This window comes from Salvelinus sp. IW2-2015, unplaced genomic scaffold (genome assembly GCF_002910315.2).
Source record: "Salvelinus sp. IW2-2015 unplaced genomic scaffold, ASM291031v2 Un_scaffold3586, whole genome shotgun sequence".
NCBI classification, from domain to species: domain Eukaryota; kingdom Metazoa; phylum Chordata; class Actinopteri; order Salmoniformes; family Salmonidae; genus Salvelinus; species Salvelinus sp. IW2-2015.
Window position 1 is genome coordinate 58,705 of NW_019944864.1, and position 2,604 is coordinate 61,308.

General features: G+C 51.0%; 1 long non-coding RNA gene and 1 pseudogene across 2 annotated transcripts; both read right to left on the reverse strand.

Moving 5' to 3' along the window:
* Positions 1–259: 259 nt before the first annotated feature.
* LOC139025936 (uncharacterized) lies at positions 260–973 on the reverse strand. Of its 2 annotated transcripts, none has more exons than XR_011477619.1 (6): positions 933–973; positions 832–896; positions 729–795; positions 655–693; positions 469–528; positions 260–276 (listed from the first exon to the last, which is right to left on the reverse strand). It is a non-coding gene; the product is annotated as an uncharacterized lncRNA (long non-coding RNA). The 2 variants fall into 2 exon arrangements; XR_011477618.1 differs by lacking the exon at positions 260–276 and adding an exon at positions 288–346.
* A 394-nt stretch (positions 974–1,367) lies between these two features.
* Positions 1,368–2,604, reverse strand: part of LOC112076123 (SH3 and multiple ankyrin repeat domains protein 1-like) — a 105,276-nt pseudogene continuing 104,039 nt past the window's right edge.

The window sequence follows — 2,604 nt, forward strand, 5'->3', positions numbered from 1 at the left end:
CACCACATATTCAAAACACGTAACCCAACCTCAACCCCACCACACTAGTCACTAACACATATCCAACCTCCACCACCAACACATATTACATAAACCACAGAATTACCCTAACACTCACCACCACTATATAAGCACGTACCCCAACCTCGACCCACCACGTATTCATAACACGATTTAGCCCAAAGCCTCCACCGACCACTATTCATAACACGAACTACCCAAACCCTTCATCCGACCACTACTTCATAACAACGCTTAACCCCAACCTCACCACCACTATTCACAATACACGTTACCCAACCTCACCACCACCTATTCACTAACACGTTACCCAACCTCACCACCACTTCAAAAACAGTTACCCAACACTCACCACCACATATCCATTTACAACCCCCCCCCACTTTAAAAACCCAACCTCACCCACCACTATTCATAAAACACAATTAAACCCAACCTCACCACCACGTATTCATAACACGTTACCCAACCTCACCACCACTATTCATAACACAGCTTTAACCCAACCTCACCACCACTATTCATAACACTACCCAACCTCACCACCACTATTCATAACACATTACACCAACACCTCACCACCACTATCATAACACGTTACCCAACCTCACCACCACATTAACCCAACCTCACACACCACTATTCATAACACGTTACCCAACCTCACCACCACTTATTCATAACACGTACCCAACCTCCACCACCACTATTTCATAACACGTTACCCAACCTCACCACCACTATTCATAACACGTTACCCAAACCTCACCACCACTATTCATAAACACGTTACCCAAACTCACACACCACTATTCATAACACATTACCCAACCTCACCACCACTATTCATAACACATACCCAAACTCACCAACCACTATTTCATAACACGCATACCCAACCTCACCACCACTAATTCATAACACGTTACCCAACCTCACCACCACTATTCACTAACACTACCCAACCTCAACACCACCACTTATTCACTATAGCCTACAACCTGAAGACTGGACATGTTAGATTGCGCGCTATCAATATGAGGCTTCAAGGATGTTACACAAGCACTAATTGCTATTAAAGCTGTGCTGAGTAGACAGAACTTGCATTTTCTTTTCTCTGGCTGTTGAAAACACAGGCCAGTAAAATTGAAGAAAGGGGAAATATGTTATGTCAGTCACAAACAGACAGCGGTCTGAGAAAGCAGCAGATGCAATTACCTCTTTCTGGTGGCACGGACATAAAGCAGACGGAGACAAAAGCATGAGGACATAAAAATGGGGAAGAATTTACATAGTAAAACACACTCACTCAACTCACCCATTCCCACGAAAATACCACAAACAAGTAGCACCAGGACAAGAGATCGCTGTGTGATTGATGTTTACAACACAGGAGGTTGGTGGGACCTTAATTGGGGAGAATGGGCTCGTGGTAACTGCTGGAGCGGAATCAGTGGAATGGTATCAAACACATGGCTTGACTCCATTCCAGACATTATTATGAGCCGTCCTCCCCTCAGCAGCCTCCACTGGTGTACAAGTAAAACATGCAGGTCTTTGTACTGAAATCTATGGTCTACTGAAGATAATATAACAGTAGTCATTTTACCTGTATCAACACACACAACCTCACCAAATATCCTCTAACATATCATAGAGAGTGTACCTGTGTCTACTTAGCGATCTCTGGCTCCCTCTCTGCTGCAGTTTGTTGCTGAGCTCATTGATGATGCTGGCCTTCATGCTGGACATGGGGGGGTACAGCCTCCGGCCCTCCAGGTAGGTCCCCTGGTCCCCTACTAACTGACCCTCTGACCCCCACAGAGGCTTCATCTCAGGGGTCCGGGGCCGGTCAAAGTAGGGTGACGTGGGACGCCCCAAATTCTGTGTCATCCCATAACCCTCCCGTCCTCCATCGTCCTCCTCCTCTCCTTCCTCCTCCTCCTCTTCCTCATCCTCCCTCCGTCTGTGTGACTGGAAGGAGGGCGGGGCGGTACTGGTCTCTCTGCGTAGTTCGGCCGCTCGGCCCCCCTCCCTGAACCTGCCTGATTTGGGGTAGGTGGAGACGGCGGCCGTGGCGTTGTGCATGTCAAACGTCTGTCCGTCCAGGTAGCTCATGTACGACTCCAGGAGGTCTGCTCCTCCCGCCCTGTCTCCCTCCCCTCCTCCTCCTCCCTCCCTCCCTCTCTCCAGCCTCTCTTCCAGCCTCTCTCTGGCTCCTCCGCTCATGGCCAGGATGTTGTCCAGGTGGTGGTCACTGCTGCTGCGGCTGTCCAGCTCCTCTATCCCAGAGTCCACCACCGTCTCCTGGGACTCACCTGCCTTGGCTGTGGGGTGAGGGTGGTGCTCCCCTATCCTGCGGCCGGCCGCTGTAGAACCAGAGGGGGCTGGGTGTGTCCTGTCCTGGTGGGGCTGGACTGAGGTCCTCGTGGTGGTGGCAGCGGTGGTGGTGGTGGTGGTGGTGGTACAGGGAGCGGTGGAGGTCAGGGCTGCAGAGCCCCGGAAGGGGCCAGAGGAGGCTGCAGTGGAGGAGATGGTAGGGTGACCACGGTAGGATGGGGGCCCTGCAATGGAGTGGGGAGG